Raw genomic sequence first — 16,958 nt, forward strand, 5'->3', positions numbered from 1 at the left:
AGCCAAATACAGAGACTGGAAGAAGAAGAAACCATCCAGATCATCAGATCGGCAGGGACCAATGTGTATCTTCTCCTCTGCCTTAGCACAGGGTATTTTTTCCAACAAATTTCCTACTGCTGCAGGCACTCTCGGGGCGATCTCCATTCTGCCTGGAAATTAGGGAAACTGAGGCAGAGGGAGGAGAAAAGCAGGTAAGGTGGTTTAGCACGTGTCTCTATGGGTTGTGTGAACAGTCCCAGCACCAAAACCAAGCAAGTGAATTGGTGCTACTTGTGCAGCTGTGGGTGGTTAAGCAGCAAAGCTCACAGGGCCCCCTGACTGCCATAGTGAGTGCTCCCAGCTGCAGGGGGGAGAGAAGCTGGGGCAGGATGTGTGCGCTGGGGGAGCTTCTGCTGATCCTGTGGTACCAAGCAGCAGGCGATAATGTGAGTTAAATGGTGTACTTTTTGAGTTTTTCTTCTCTGAATGGGGTCCTAGGAAAGAGGAGGGTGTTCATGGCAGCGCTTGGGCACAAGGGTTGCCTGGTCAGAAGTGGGGAGATGGGAGCTGGCTTCTGGGGCTCCCTGCAAGCTGGGGGTGCCTCTGGGCTGGGAGGGTGGCTGTGCTGTGGTGGGGCCCGGCAGGGTGTCCCCAGGCTGCCATGGCACTGCCACAGTACGGGGCACTGGCCCTGCAGGGCCTCAGGGTGGGGAAAGGGTTGTCCTGAGCTTGGCTGAGACCAAATAACTTTGGGGCGAAGTGCCTAAACTGTGAAACTTAAAGTGAGCGATGCGTGCTCCCTCTGTGAGCAGGGAGGTTTCTGTGCCTTGAGTGTCAAACCAGGAGGAGGGGGCTTACCTCGTGGTGGCAGTGAGGGCAGGTGCCTGGCCCTCAGAGGTGGCAGGGCAGGCGTGTTGCTGCCATGGGTGCCGCGGTGTTGTGGGTGACACCAGCTTTTGGTTGCATAGGAGAGGTGACTGGCGGTTGTGCCACATCTAGCTCTTGTCCTGTCGTGGTGTGGCCAGCGGGGATGCATCTATAACATGTTTGGGGCTTGCACTACGTGGAAGAGTGGGCTGAGGTGGCTGTGGGCACGGTCCTGCCTGCAGGCCTTACAGGAGAATGCGATGGGGGATGCAGGGAGGGTGATTTTTACCTCCCGAACTTCTGACTGTACCCCATAACGTTATGGAAGAAAGTTCTTTTGGGGTCTCTGAAGGGGTCTACAGGCCAAACTCAGCAAGGGCTCCTACCTCCCACTCCCTCTTTGCACGTCAGATGCCGGGGGTGCTCTTTGCAGGCAATCCTCTGTACGTGCTGACTGGGGGTGTCTGGCCTTCACAAACGTGCTTGCTGCCTACTGGGGATCTCATTAGCTGCTCCTTGGGACCCAGCCACAGGGATGGGCCCCTTTATTTCCCCCTTCTTCAGGCACTGAATGACTCTGGAGTTTTCTTCCTTCTCTTTCCCTTAATGAGCTGTGCTGCATGGAGCTAAGAGGGGAACGTGCAGGCATGGATCTCTTGGCTGAAAGAGTCTAATTGCTGGAATAGGAATGAAATAGCCATTAGAGTGTTTGCTGCTAATTAATTATTGTTTGTGGCTGCTCAGAAGTGGGAGGGTACAATTGTGGTGTAACAGACTTAACAGTGCTCAAAGAACTCCTGTTTATAGCTGGGGGACCTGAATGCTGATGATTACTGGGGATGTGTTGTGCTGATCTCCTATGCTAAGGACCCCCCCTGTTTTTTCACCTTTTTGACAAAGTTTTATGTTTCCCCACTTGCTTGTTTTAGCTAGTCTAAAATGGCACGTGTCTCCTTTACCAGTCAAACTGTGCATGGTAGGAAGTATCAAAGAACTAGTTAACCTGCAAGCCTGCTTAATAACGTCACACAAAAAAATTATAAATTTTTATAATTATAAATTATAAATACAGGACGTATCTTTTGTCTGGCTTCCTCACTTCTTAATTTGGAAAAGGTGGAAAGCTGGTGGGGAGAAGTGGAGAAATCTGCACATAGAACCAGCAGACTGATGGCTGACAAGTGCTTGTGATTTACAACGGGGTAATTTTCCAGCTGCCATAGTTTGTGTTAGCGCAAACGAGAATTGATGGCAGCTTGAGTTAACAGTCTGTGCAGAGAGGAACTGGCACATGGTGGCTTTGATCTCCTCTGCCACAGGAGCAGCCGCTTCTCCAGCCACCCAGAAGGAGCTGGTGAGCTCTGGCCCTGCTGCAGCTGCCTGGACAAAGTGGGAAAGGTGCACAAGTGTTGGAGCAATCCCTGGAAAGGACCAAGTGGAGCAGAGCCCAGCAAGTGCCCAGGATGGCTGGGAGAAAACTTCCTCTTGCTTTCCCTTGATTCCTCCATGTGCTGCTTCTTTCCAGCCCCGACGCCTCGCTCCTCTGCTGCGCAGGGCACCCCAAACCCTGTCTGTGTTGTGCCACTTCTTCTGTATCATGCCTTGCTCCACAAAGCACTGGTGGAACAGTGGAAGATGGTAAATATATTCCAATCTGTGATGTGTTGCCAAACATCAGGATGATGTTGAGCCTATTGGACAAGGATCCGGATGGAGAGGGGGTGGTTTGAAGCAGGATTTAAAAAAAAAAAAAAAAAAAAAGAAAACATGTGTGCTCCTCTCCCTTGCTAATTGCCAGGGGATATTTGGGGGACTCCACCTAACCCTATCTCCGTGAGGATGCAGAGGCTAGGGCAGGAGTGTTGTCCCTGCGGAGCTGGAGTAAGGTGGATGCTGTGGTCACGGTGGTGCCCACCTGTGTGCATGGGGCTGCCCGGCAGCAATGGAGGCGTGATCAGTGGGGCGCTAACGTAGTGCGTGGGGAGAGCAGCACCGAACGTGGGGCAGGCTGAGGCTGCACGTGGTTCCCAGGCGGGGCACTCCGCTCTCCATGAGGCACCCTTAATTCTATGTTGGATGATTTTCTCAGCTCTAGCTGCTATGTAAAGAGGTTTTATTCCAATGTGGTTTATTTTCAATAGTTAAAGGGGATAATAGTACAATTACAGGTAAAGTATATTGCTTATAGTGTAAATATTCTTTGTTTTAAGATTTTCCCCAAAGTTCTTCAGTAGTTCTTGTTAGGAAATATGACACATACCAGTCTTTCAAAAGTGGCAGTGAGAGGAGCTACTGGGAGGAGTCTGAAGTACATAAATATGATTTTTTTTTTTTTAAATTAAAAGTTCACTCTCTGGCTGTTTCTTGCCATGGTGTCTGACTAATTATCATGTTACCAAAGGAATGCACAAACCTGCAAGCCTTGGTGTTTGGAGTGTCTTGACAGGTCTGCTTTTTTTTATTTTTGATGGAAATAGATGTAACTTTGCTATTACCAGTCTGGTTCTCTTTTGAATTTTGAATTACTTTTTTTTTTTTTAAACTAATAGTCTGTTTTATGTAAACCTCTTAGAGATTAGGAGTTGATTTCAAAGATCATCCTCTATAAAGTCCCTTGATCATATTTTATGGTTCCTGTGACTCATGGGTGTAATCTCATATCCCTGGGATATTTATGACATGTTCGCCTAATTCCCCATGGTAGCTAATCTCACTTCTCTACCTTAAAAATATTAAAATATCTTTAAAGCAAGACTGGTAAAAAGGCAACTTTTACAGCCAATCTTCAGCTCCAATTGCTCCTGCTGGGGAAGTCATAATGATGAATTTGTGACATAATTTCTGCGGCAACATGCTGGGATTTCATAAATGGGGATGGTGATTATAGAGCAGGATCAGGTGAAGCTGGATTGTGATGGAAAAAGCCCTGATTCAAATGCAAATTGTTCAATAATGGCATAGGGGATACCAGAAATTACTGGCAATTTATTTTATTTGGGTTAAGCTCCTCATTCAGTCTTCTCCGGTCGGAAAGTCACTCTTTTAAGGAAACAAGCAAAAGAAATGGCTAGAAAACAAATCTTCCTCCTCTTGAGAGAATGAAATTGTTCTAATTCACTAATAATTAATCAGTTAGTGTAATTGTTATTAACGTTCAGCATTTCTATGACTCGTCCTATTCAAGACTCTCCAAGTGCTTCACAGACCCTAATTGATTCCACCTTCCCTGGAGCAGGATCCCATAATCTACCCCAATTTCTGGAGACGGCGAGGAGCACAGGCACAGAGGCTAAATGATTTTCCCGAGGTTGGACAGGGAGCTGGCGTTCAGGTGTACATTTCATAGACCAGCCTCTACCTAGCTGGGTTTCGGCAGTCGGGCGGTGAATGCGGGCACCACGAGGCGATGTGATGCTGGTTGCAGCCTTGGAACAAATCTGGCAGCGTTCGGCTGTCCGGCACGAGGAGCGAGAGCTGGTGCAGCTGCCACCAGCCCCATGGGCACGTGTCAGCAGTGACACCAGCAGAACCGGCTGCTAGTTGGTTATTCTTCATGACATTAGAAGCAAGCTGGCTTGTTTGGTGTGGCTTTTTTTTTTTTTTCCCAAATAGCTTGGAATTTAAACTGTTTAGCCAAGGATTAAACTAATTGCTTCTGCAAAATGCTGTTCCCACACCATCTAGTGCGCATCTGTTAAGTGGGGAGGGATAACTGAACCAGTTGCCAGATGGTCCCCTGGATTTGAGTGGCCAGGAGCCAAGGAGCTGCCAGTTGGCGGTTTGTGGGGTTCTAGCAAAGAAGTCACGCTACGTGCACATTCCCCTCGGTTACTCCTTTCTGCCTTAATGAAGATACTGTCTAATGCAATAAAGCAGCCATTAGCCTCCTCCCTGCCCTCCCCTCTCCCCAAAAGCAGCCAGTTTTTAAAGTCTGATCTGATCTGACTGGAGCAGGCTTTTCCAGGAGCTTGGGTTCTCTGCACGCTATGTGTGCAAATGCACTTTCTCAAGTACACGAGGTATTCAGCCTCCTGCCCGCCAGCTGCCTCTTTCTGCCCTGTAACAGAAAGGTGCCCTCACAATGCAACTGCTGTTTGAAAGTGTTTGCACCTTTATCGGTAGCAAGTCAGGAAGACTTTATTGTTTACCCTTGATTAGTCTATGACACCTCCAAAAGACATTAGCAGTTTTAAACTCCAACCCAGGAGTTGCATGTAATGCTTTGTCCAAAAAGCACATCGTATTTGCTGTGCTTGAAGGAAGGCAGTCATGCACTGGTGGAAGGGAGTGTTAGATCGGCATCTGAAAGGCTGCCTGTAGTAGGTGAACCCCAGCACCCTTGTTTAAAATTCAGAGCATCTTTCCTGGGGCTGCACCACTGCTTGGGAACCTCGAGGGTGACAACCAGGCAATGTGTTTTGTGTGGGACTGCTGCTGGGGCCAGCCCTGGCACCCAAAATCTGACCAGGACTCGGGTCTTGTTTGGTTTCTGACGATGCAGAGCTAGACCAGAATGGGGATCGCGTGTGGTGGGTGCTGGAGTCGCTTCCAGGTGTAGGACTGCTGGCTCCCCGGGGACGCTGGTGCCTGGCTCTTGCTGCTCCCTGGGATGTAGAGTGGTGATGGCCAGCCTGAGCTGTGTTTCCACTCAGTCTTTGTGCTGGCAAGGCTTCCTCTTGCCTAGGAGTCACAGGAATCCAAAGCTGCATGCTGGGATAGGGAGGGACGGAGCTGGGAGCAGGCGTTTTCTTTTTGGCAGAGTGTTTACTGAGAAATATAAGGTTTATGTGATTTATGTTGAAGTCCACAGTATGAATACTTTGCTGGATTCTCTGCGGTGTGGTACGGTGCTGTTACTTTCCTGCCTGGGTTGAAGTTGGCATGCAGTAACGTGCACAAATCCGCCAGGATGAAATCCTGGTCAGTAAAAATAATTAATAAAAGCAGTGGGTGCATTTGGGAGGTGACTGTAATCAAATCCAACAGCTCTGGAAAACCAGAGCCTGGAATTTAAGAAGCGTTTGGACTGTGCACTTAGTCACATGGTCTAAAATTTTGGGTAGACCTGTGTGGTGCCAGGAGTTGGACTCGATGATCCTTATGGGCCCCTTCCAACTCGGGATATCTTATGATCTAGAGCCTGCAGTGGCCCATAGGGAAGCTCCCACCGAAGCGGGTGGATTTTACAAGTGGAAAGTCCCTCCCTTGGGGGGGTTTGCCTGTGCTGCCCTGCAAAGGGAAGGGCCATGGGCTCTGCCCACAGCTGCCACAATGGGTATGGAGCGGAAAGCACCCGACTTGAGGCGAGTTAGCTAAAAAGGGGCTTTGCTCTTCGAGGAGGTCTGGTGTGGTGCATTACAGAACGTTTTCCCCCCTTACACCAGTAGATGTGTCGCCGCCTGGCTGGGTGACCCTGCTGGAGCGGGGGCTGCAGGGCGCGGGGCTGCCGAGCTCTCCTTGGGGACAGCCGCACGGAGGGAGCGTGCAGCAGACTGAGTTACAGGCTTTGAGGAGAATTTACAGCTTCAACATTAAAAAGCACTTTGGCAGCGGAAAGTTTGGGTTTTGGTTTGCTGTCAAAAAAGCGGTGGAAGTGGACAAGTTCCAACCAAAACCACTTGCTGGTGGGGAAGTCAGCAACAGTTCCCTCTCTTTCCATCTATAAGTGAGAAAGAATCACAGCGTTTCCAAAGCCTTCTCTGCCCAGGACAGACCCAACCATTTGGCTCTGTTGATGAAGGAGTTAAATGGAGTGCTTAGCAACTGGGGGGTGAATTCCTTTTTCCTTAAAGAAGGGGTTTGGTAAGAGGAAGAGGTGGGGGGGGGGGGGGGGGTGTGCCCCCAGTGTTGGGCTCACAGCTTACAAACCTACCCAGGGCTGCTGAGAAACTCCTGGTGTTGCAAAGTAGTGGCTGCCTCCTGCTGTGGTCTGTGCCGATGGAGAGGGGCTCTTTGGGCCGAGGTCCTGCCCTGGGCATGAGGAAGTAAAAGAGCCCCTTGCTCTGTTCCTGGGGAGGGATTTTGCCAAGTCGGACCCAGCCTTCAGGAGAGGCAATGCCTGTGTGGAGGCTCACTTGGGACGCAGCATCGCTTGGAGAATGTTTGCGCGGCTCCTAGCACAAGCAGGGCCAGCACTGAGAGGCGTCTTGTATAGGCAAGAGAAATAGCTCTGGCCCCAGAAAGCTTTATTCCAGCCTCTCTCGGCTTGCCGTGGAGCGCTGGGGTGTGTGGCAAGCCCTGACAGTGCCTCTCACTCAGTGGCTTCCCTGGGCAGGAGCTGCATGGGGATGAGAATAGCACAGGGCTATATACGGAGATGTTTGTGCTGCGGTTAAAACCCACGTCCTTTTGTTCCTCCTCTGGAGGAACGGGATGTTCCCTGCCAAAGCACCGTCCTCTGGAGGAATGATGCCTGCTGGCACTGCTGCCCTGTCAGAAAGAGCCCCAGGAGTTGCGGGGCACCTATGCCTTTTCCCACTAAAGCCGGAGCAAAGGGGAAAGTCTTCTGGGAAAAATATGCCTGAACACCTGGGGTTTGGGTAGGGATGTGGGCAGGAGCAGGGGAGGCAGTAGAGGTGTGCATGGAGGATCTCTAATTGCTTTTCATTCTCACCCGGGGGATGTTCATGCCCCGGCCCCAGGAGTGCCATGGAGCTGGCTTATGGATGCAGCCAGCGCTGCGCTGTGCTGGATGTGGCCCTGGGCCTGCTGGCAGCTCAGGGCTTGTGCAGGCAATGATGCAGACTGAGGGTGAGGAAACAAATGCAGTAGAAAAGAGGCGCTTCTATTCCTGGCAGTGGCTGTCGGGGACGTTGTGGATGCTTTGGCACCCTTTTTGCAATGTCTGTGCTGTCAGCGCGTTTCGGTGTGCAGGGGGTCCCACAGGAGGGGTAAGCAGCAGTGGGGGTAGCAACAGGGGAGGGGCTGGGACCCTCCTGCAGCGGAGGGATGGTTCCAGCTGAGCCTTTCGGACCTCCCAACAAAAAAGGGTGTTGGGTGGGGGAAGACGATTGGGTTATTCTTTTCCTCTGGTAGCTGTGAGCCTCTGGTGGAGGGTTGGAGCTGGCCTGTGGCAGGAGCTGCTGGACCACATCCATTGCCGTGTGGTGGCTCTCCTGGCATCCCTCCTGCCTCACCCCACACCACCCTTTTTCTTGTGCCTGCTCTGTTTCCCCTGCTCCTGCCTGCAGCTCACACATGCGGCACTGGGGGAGGACAAAATGTGCGTGTGGTGCTGGAGGAAGGAGGAGGTGAACGGAGATTTGAGCTCAGAAAGGAGTTTGGTCTGCTGTGCACTTGTAGGGATGCAGATAAGGTCTCGGCTGAACTTTCTGAGGAATATAAAGTAGAAAATAGCGTGCTGACTGTCAAGCGCTCTGTGCTGCTGCTTGGATGTTCAAAGGGCAGGGCCCAGGGGGTGCCCTAGGAAGAATATTGGATATATCACCAAGTCAGTGCATGCGGGTGTGCAAACTCCATTGGTGCAGTCATGCTCTGACCTGCAGGTCCCTGGGAAGGGAGCTGGTGCACCTCTGTCCTTGGGAAGCACTTCTGAGAAATACAGGATGAAAAGTGAAACATGCCTTTATGGTTGTTTTTAAGGATGAATCAAAGAGATAAAGGCAAACTGAGATACTGAGAAGGTGCACATATGGAAGAAGCTCCTTTATTGAAATTACAGGCACACAAATCCAGAAAAGCCTCATGGGTTGGGTCTAAGAAGCTTACCAAAATCAGCACCTAATCAGTGTGATCCGTCCTTGCCCGGGCTACAGGGTAACTGACCTTCAGAAACTCAGGCCTGGGATGAGCATGGCAATCCCTGGCAGCATGCGAGGAGCCCTGCTCTGCAGGGATGTGACCTGGGTCAGAAGAGTGAAGGAAATGGTCAAGGGCAAGTACAAACCCCAGCCCCTCGGAGTCCCAGCTCCCTGAGACAAAACCGAGCTGCGATGCTCACAAAAGTTTCCTCAGAAATGATTGATTGTGAAATGTTAGCTTTGGTGTCTGTACCCATCCATTGCATTTTCACCAGGTACAGAGGCTAAGGTTTGCCATAGCAGTTCTGCACAGAGGATCCTTGCAGAATGTGAAAGCCCCATGCAGCTTGGAAATGCCAGCCTGGCTTTTTGCAGGCCGTCCTGCTGTGCAGAGCTGCGTCACTGTCATGCATCCAAGCCATTAACGTGCAAGGAAATCTGGGAGATCATCACTCGGAGCTCCACGTCTTCCACGTAACGGTCTTGATTCCTCCCAGCTCATTTGGAATGTGTTTGGGGGTCAGATGAGAAATGGAGTGGGATCAGTTAGCCTGGGGGAAGCTCCCACTTACGTGCGTTTCTCTCTTTCCAAAAAGAAGACTCCAGCATATGCATGCATAGCAGAAAGTGGTCTGGGCGAAGAATGCGCCCTCAAAGCAATTCCAGTTCTGTCTTGGGGATGCGCCTTGCGTTTTGCATACACTGAACTTGGTCCAACATGCTCTGCATGTTCGAATATGGCTTCATGAGCACGTTCAAATGAGAGACTAGTATTAGTAGGCACTCTCGCTTCAATTTATGCTAAAAGCCAACAGATGGGGGAAGTAAAATGCTGGGAAACCAGGCCCCCGATCAGGTGGTGTTAGCTGTGCTCATACTGTATTTAGACAATAGGCTGTATTGCGTATTTGGAGACTGATCTTGTGAAAATGAAACCCTGCTGGTGCTAACCCACAGAGGCTTTGCACACTGGGAAAATGGCCAAATTCCTCTGGAAAATGGTGAATCTCCAGCTGGGGGAATTAATGAAAATTCACTTTTGCCAAAAAGCAGAATTTCATCTTTTTGCATGACAGAGTGGCTCTTGCTGCTGGAGATTCCCCCTCTCCTGCCACCCCATCTCGTGCACACATGGCAGTCAAATACCCAAAACTGCTGCAGGGAAGAAGAGTAATTTGTTCCTTGTATCTGCTAGGGCTAAGGCAAGGAGTCAGGGGTTTAGGCTGCAGCAGGAACGTGTGGGCTTCATGCCTGGAAATCCTTCTGAGATGTTAGGAGTCACCAGGGATGGGATTGCCCAGGGCATTTCTGGCACTGGAGGGCTTGAGGACAGCATGGTAAATGTGTTTGCAGGGATGCAGGCTTACACGATCTTGAGGTGGGGGAACAGACCAGGGAATCTCTCTTCTTGCTCCATTCCCTATAATTTCTGAGATGGCTGGAGGAGATGGCTGGCTGTGTAGCTCTCCTGCTCCCAGCACTGGCCTCATCCCTGAGTTCCTTTGTTTCTGGAGAGCTTTGTAGTGGGTTGGCTGTTTGGTGGTTGGATCTGGCTTGGTTTTGACCCTTCTGCAACCCTTTCTCTCCAGCCAATGCGAGACTGAGCTTTTACTCTTCATACCAGCTGTGTTAAACGAGCTCCCAAAAAATCCCCTGCTCCATCCTATCTGCTTGCTCAGGCTGACTTCAAGGAGACCAAATTTGCAAGGGCCACATGCATGAGGCAGGATCTCTAGAGAGCAACAACTCATCCATGGTCAAGACTTTCAGGAAACTTTGACCTAAATAACTTTCCCAGACTAGTTTTCTTAAGTTTTCTTCTCTAATTTCCAGCACGTGGTTCCTGAAGTGGGTGTGCATTTCCCTTGCATTATGCGAGGAAAGGAGAGGAGCTGAGCTAGACTGCAGCAGCTGGGCTGTTGACACAGGCAAGATAGCCAAGCAACTCATACAGACACCAATCCTGTCCCTGTTTTGGCTTTTGAAGTGCAGTATGAACGCTTGAAGGATTTAGCTCTTAGCAGAGCTTGTTTACCTTTTTCTGAGTAGAAACCTGATCAGTGTTCTTGTAAAGCCACGTGCTATCTTCAGCAGCTCATGGTGAAGTTTCTTGTCGATCTCTCTTAGTCAAACTGTCTGATAATCACAACTGGAACGTGAAGCCAGTTTTATCTTCAAATGCAATAGTTACATGTGGAAGGGAGAATATAGCAATGTGTCGCTGTATCATGTCCTGCAGCCCTGCTGAAGGAGAGCAGGCAGGAGAATGATCTGGAGGATGGGGCACAGCTGTGTTGGAGACAAGCGCTGTTCTTCCTTTTAAAATCCAACCTTTGTCTTTGGTACTGGATTATTTATTTATTTTTTATGGTGGGAAAAGAGGGGAAATTCTGATTTGTATTGTGAATGGGTGGGGGGAGATCTGGGATTACGCCTTCCGTGTCTATCTTGAAGGACTTGCAATGGGTTGCACTTGGGGGAAATCTGCCTAACTAAAAAGACAATATCTGGGCCTACAGTTTCAACCTCCTTGAACTATATTGTGTGCTCCCTGATGAATAACCTGCAGAAGGGTTTTTGTCTGTAGGGGAAGGCATGTGGCAGTGCAGTTGTAGCCAGGGACGAGTGAGGGCCTTGCTTCTAGCTCAGGTATGTGGCAGTAGCTCACGTGCATGCCTCCAGCAGGTGAGTTTGCCCGGTCTGGGACTTGGGGTTTGGGGAGCCTGGTGGCAGTGGCCCATAGAGGCACCGAGAGTTGCTGCAATGCTGGTGGGTGGCCAGGTGGGAACCTCACCTTTCTTCTCCCTTTGCATGGGAGGTATGTTCCTGTGGGGACCTTTTGGGACCTTATACGAGGGCTTCCTTGCGGATCCCTGGCCACTGTGGGCTCTGCGGTGACTGTGGAGCTCCTGGGGCCAGCACCCTGCCTGCAGCTTGGGAACTGCCACACCGCCTTTAACAAATAGGGGCTGCGGGGAGAAATGAGAACATCTTTAACCACCCCAGAGAGATTTGGGTCGTGCTTATGACTTGGATGTTTGCTTGATGAACAGTGAATTGACGCAGTCCCCCCTGCCCCTTTCCAGCCCTTGGGAACCACTTGTGAAATGAATAGCAATTGTTCTCTGCTCAATTAGTCATCCGTAAGTGAATGCCTCGTGGTGGCTGTCCCCAGAAAGGCGTGCAATTGATGCATTTCACCAATGGCTACACCAGAAGGATCTCTCTTTGCATGGCAAAGTACAGGGAAAAGATACAATGGCTGCGAAGTTGTCCTCGGCCTCTCGAGAGGAAGCGTGCTGCAGTTGTTGTACTGGGTGCTGCTGAACCAAGCGCGGTGCTCTTGAAACATATTGAGCTTATTAGAAGTGCATGTTGACTCTGGGACTTCGGTCTGACTGCGTGGCAAAACAGTTAGGCCAACGAATATGTGATAATGTTTTTTATAAATGTGATAATTAGATAAAAGAAGGGGGAGTTGGAGTTTAGACTCGAAGACGCTAATTAAATTCACATTGACAAATCAACATATTGGTCTCATATGGATTAAAGCAGCCCTGAAATGATTCTTTTGTTTAGATTACACTAATTAAATTCACACATTTTGCCAATCCACAACAGTTACCTTAAAGCACAGACAGCTGAAGCTAAAGCTCTGAGATGCATTTCAGTGAGCGTGCTGAAGTTGGAGCATTTTTTTGCAGAGCTAATAGCTGAGAATCTTAAGAAATTTGGGGGCTAATAGTTTGTGGAAAATTTTATACCCTCACAACCAAATGCTGTCAGAATGATGCATGCTTTTACTTAAACGCTGAGTGCTTAACTGCAGTTTTAAATTATGCTCACTGATGAGGTAATAAAGTATTTCAGTAAATATGTCTCAGAGGAGAACTTGGGAAGGAAAAAACACACATATTCCCAGTAGCCAGTTTGTTCAGGTCAGTATTTAAAAACCATAGGTCACACATCAGAGAATTATGGCCTGCTGCTGGCAATATTTTTGGAAGTTAGGACTTCATAAATATATCAGCTACTCAATGCAGGGCTGCCCCACAGCAGCTTCTGAGCAAAAGCCAAGGGATATGAGCTTAAAAAAAAAAAAAAGTTAATATATGTTTCTGCAATAGCCAGTTTCTTTCAGGTTAAGGCTTACAAGGCTGCTTTTTGGGCGCAGGGCACCGGGCTGAGCACAGCCCTGGTACCTGAGCAGCAGCTGCTGGCTGTCCTGTACAGGCAGGGTGGGTGAATGCCTTGAAGGTGCTTGTAGGGCTGCAGGCTGGTCTGAGGGCACAGAGCATCCTTCCCTGCAACGCCGCTGCCTTTCCGTCCTCCTGCAGCTGGAGGGGACCCTGACCACGGCCTGGGCTGGAGGCTTTTCCCCATCAGCACTGCAAGGCTGTGTTTGGCACTGCACAGTCTGGACAAACCACGTCTCCCATCCTTAAGGACAAAATCTCAGTGCAAGCAAGCCTCGCTGCCTTTCCTCCAAGGTTTGAGGCCCCCGCAACAATCCCGAGTCATCACCATCTAGTCATCAGCAAATATTCTATTTTCTGTCAGTAAACACAATTTAAGCACTTAGCAGCTAAGCTTCTTAAGATTCATAGCTGATGAGGGAGCAATTAGGAAAGGATTTTAATGAATACACACGAACTGGGGGGCTCCCGTGGGGGGAACGGCGAGGTTCGCGAGCTCGGTCTAGAAAAGCGTTCAGACACGCAGCAGTAAAACACACTTTAACAGGATCTCTTTACTTTGGGGCTAATTATACTAATCTTTGCTGTGTTATCTGTTTAAACTCTGGCTGTCAAGCAGGCAGCTGGCCCAGCTCCTGCCCGTGGCTGCCCCTGCAGCCACCCGGAGTGGGGAGAGGGGGGTTGCACAGCGACTGGTGTGTGCTATTGCAACAACTTCCAGTAGTCGAGGAAATAGGGTGAGACTTTTTCTGTCTGCGTGCCTCCCAGAAGGTTTGATAGTCACAGGGTTCGATGACTTCTGTGCTTCTGTGGAGAGACTCGGGCTTTTTTTCACGTCAGGTGTTTCCAGCTGCAAGTGATGGTGAGACTGCGGGGCAGTGGGAAACCAAAGGCAAAGGGCCCTGCTTGGGGAGGGGAGGGTGGCAGTGCTTTTCACGAGTAGGTTTTCATCTTTTTTCCTTTTTCTTAAAGCACCAAGATTCGGACTGGACGTAGAGTGCTTTAGAAATGCAAATTTCATTAGTTTCTCTCTGCCGTCAGTGCAGGTGAATTGCGTACCACGCAAGTGATGCAGGCACATAGGGTAAAGGAGCACCTTGGTGGATAAAATCAGCACCTCTGGGTCTCCTCCCTCCCTGCTCTGCTTTGAGCAGCTGTGGGGGCAGCTGGGTGAGGGCTTGTGCCTAGGGATGGTGCTGTGCCCCGCGTCCTCCTAGCCACAACGTGGGTTACTCATGGGGAAGGACAGGGGATGGCATGGTGGCTTTCCGTGTAGTGACCAGCTCCAGGGCCCATTGCAGTGCAACATGTGGCAGCTGTAGGTCCTTGTCAACTTCAAAGGCCTTTACAGATGTTAATTAACTAATCCTGCCTAATGTGATCTGTTTGTCAGTGACTTACGCTTGCTCATGCACAGCCACGCTGGGGAGTGGGTTGGCTGTTGCTGCGTGGATAAGGTAAGGGGTCATCCTGGGGATTGTCCGATAGCACTCCTTGTGTTTTTTTTTTAATTTATTTTTTGAAAAGATATGGGTTAATTGCAATAGAGGGCTTCTGGGATGCTCAGGCTCTGGCTGGCGGGGTGCCAGACAGGGAGGTGGCACCGGGTACCCAGGTGGGACCCAGCAGGGCACTGACCTCACGGCACTTGTGTCTCTGGGGTGGGCAAAAGCTCCTGTTGGAGCACCTAAAGCTCCTTAAAGCCCCTGGCTTTGTCTGGGCGTACTGCGGGGGTTGCTGCAGCTAAAGCTGCAGTTCTTGTTCAGCTCTGCTGGTGACAGTGTTGTCTGAGCAAAAAGCTGCGGCCCCTCTCAGTGCTGCGGTTGCGACCGTGGGACAGCCTGGCTGGGGACAGACAGACAGCATGGGCCAGGGGGTGGGAGAGGAGGCCGGGTTGGAATGGGAGGAAACAGGTAAGGAGGAGGGAAGATGAGCAGGAAGATCAGAGAAATTTTAGCTTAACACCCAGACACTAGGTTTACTAAATTTAGCCAAAGTTCAGACCCATACTGCTGTGACCGGCCTCAAAATGTCCCTTGTCCTGGAAGCGTTCGGGTACTCAGTCTACATGCAGGGAGGTCCCCGAGGTGCTGGGCTGCTTCAGACCTCTGATGGCAGGGATTTTTGTGGCATTGCACCAAACAGCCATATCGAGATGCTGTACGGTCACATGGAGGCAAGAGGTGGCGGCTGGCCTGGAGCCACCCCAACGCTGGAGGGCAGGAATGCATTCTTTTATCTGTTAGCTCACAGCAGGCATGCAGCACTGTCCAAAACAAGATATCTGCACAAGTTCATGTCCTTCCCATGCCTCGCCGTACCCAGGCACCTCAGCTGTGTAATTCCACCCTGCAGGATCTGTCAGAGACAGCGTCCCCAGCCTGCTGCTGGCGGTGAGCTCTGCCTTTGGGCCCGCTGTGAGCAGCCGCCTGGCATGTAAGGTGTGTCAGAATGGTGCGCGGTGAATGGGAACTTTGGGAAGTGGTTAGGTAACGAATTAAATAATTGCACGTTGCCCTTCTCCCTTCATGTAAGCGTAACGAATGCACAGTTCAGGTAATAAGCAGAAACCAAGAGCCCACAGTACTTGCCTCTGGGCTGCGAGAGCAGAGGAGCCCTCGGGGCTCGGTGTGACCCCGGCCTGATTCAGACCATGAACGTCAGCTGGTGCTTCCAGTCCTTGGGAAACCAGGCTGCTCTTAGCTGTCACCTGCCCTCTCCCTTGGCAAGTGTCCCCTTCTACTGATTATCCCTGGAATTTAGATGTAATATGGGTCTAAACATAAATTTTCCCAGCCTGAAGGAGGCTGACAGGTATCTCAGTTGTCTTTTGGGGGGTGTAGCAATTCTTTTGTGGCTGTCTTGCAGGCTTCAATCCTAAAGCTGTCCCTTCTCTTTTTTCAGAGCAAGCTTTTCTCCAAAAAGAGACCATCATAATAATTTGCTTAAGACTCAGATTCACAGCAGCAAGTAAGATATAATTGCACCCTTTGATCTTCAAAGATCTCATCCAGTGTCTGCTGAAGTCAGTGAAAGCCACTCTGCTCGACTTCAATGAATGTTTATGATACACAACTCTGAAATATCCTTCTATTTTATCTATATATGTCTGATGCCTCTCTGCTGAAAATAAACTTCAGTGTTTAAGTTTGGGCATTTTAACATAATTTTACGTGGCATGAAAGTGTTTCATATTTGAACATGAAAGGAGTAAAATTTGTTTGCCCAAAAAAACAACTGCTACTGAAGAAGTGTGTGGCATCAAGCCCAGATCACCTAATAGGAGTTTGTGCAACACTTGTAGCTGCATCAGCATTGCAGAAACAAGTGCTCAGTTGCTAATGAGCCGCCTGCCAAGCAGTGATGCTGCCATCTGAAAACCTTCCTGGTCCTTGGCATCTGCCTGTAAAAGAGATGTACAATATACAAGCCCAGAAAACTATTTTATTTATGCCAGATGAATTTTGCATATAGTCCAGTGTTTTGGCCTACTTTAAAACCAGATCTATCGATGTAAGTGCACTAAATAATTATATAAGATTTACCTCTGTGTGTGGGTTTAGTGTTTTCCATCTTCAGCAGCAAATGTTACGGACTGGTCCGGAGGGGAAGGTTTTAACAGCATGAGGAATTTGTAATAGAAATCAAATATTAGTACAAGCAAGATGGTATCTTGGCCAAATGAGACTTGATTACATTATTAATCTTGATAGTTATACATGATTTTGTGTGCATGTGATTTGAATACTGGATTAAAAAGCCAGGAGATAAGCCACTAGAATGATTTGGTTTCTTGGGAAATCCCAGTATAAAGGTGCATTTACTACTGATCAAAACTTCCATAGACTCTGGGTAAGCTTACAGGATTTTGTCCTACCTGGATACCGAAGGGGGTCCTTCCCTGCAGAAATCCCATACCGGAGACCCATTGTAGAGGTCACGTGCAGCAAAACAACTTGGCGTGTGCTCAAGCATCCTGGCCACCAAGGGGGAACTGAGCCCCTTGTTGCTGCTAAGCACGTGATCGTGCTTTGATGAGCAGGAATGGTTTTAATGACACACTAATGACTGCCAGCGTTACGGCGTCAGCATGTTTTCTTCAAACGTGTCATCACCTAACGGTACATACCCTCTTGTGTGCAGCCATCACTGT

At 49.6% G+C, this 16,958-nt stretch overlaps 2 long non-coding RNA genes across 2 annotated transcripts; both read left to right on the forward strand.

The window, feature by feature from the left end:
• Positions 1-207: 207 nt before the first annotated feature.
• LOC310881031 lies at positions 208-2,970 on the forward strand. Its single transcript, XR_014572067.1, has 2 exons — positions 208-428; positions 2,169-2,970. It is a non-coding gene; the product is annotated as an uncharacterized lncRNA (long non-coding RNA).
• Positions 2,971-14,679: 11,709 nt separating this feature from the next.
• Positions 14,680-15,952, forward strand: LOC310881032. Its single transcript, XR_014572068.1, has 2 exons — positions 14,680-15,246; positions 15,710-15,952. It is a non-coding gene; the product is annotated as an uncharacterized lncRNA (long non-coding RNA).
• The last annotated feature ends 1,006 nt before the right edge of the window (positions 15,953-16,958 follow it).

Source organism: Anser anser (genome assembly GCF_964211835.1).
Source record: "Anser anser genome assembly, chromosome: 13".
NCBI classification, from domain to species: domain Eukaryota; kingdom Metazoa; phylum Chordata; class Aves; order Anseriformes; family Anatidae; genus Anser; species Anser anser.